Source organism: Dendrobates tinctorius, unplaced genomic scaffold (assembly GCF_039654945.1).
Source record: "Dendrobates tinctorius isolate UK_male_01 unplaced genomic scaffold, ASM3965494v1 ptg000105l, whole genome shotgun sequence".
In the NCBI taxonomy this organism is placed as follows: Eukaryota; Metazoa; Chordata; class Amphibia; order Anura; family Dendrobatidae; genus Dendrobates; species Dendrobates tinctorius.
Window position 1 is genome coordinate 549,404 of NW_027361773.1, and position 208 is coordinate 549,611.

The window sequence follows — 208 nt, forward strand, 5'->3', positions numbered from 1 at the left end:
GTGAGGGACAAGTGACAGGGCGGGACACATTACACGGGAGGGGCGCCCGCAGCATTCCTACCTGACGGCAGAACACGCCAGGTGAGCCACAGAGGACGCCGCTGCCATCTAGTGCTGATGCGCCAGTACTGCAACAGAAGGAGCCTGGATGTCATAGAAGGCAGGAGGCAGAGGACACCTCATCACTGCCCCAGAGGACAAATCGTGT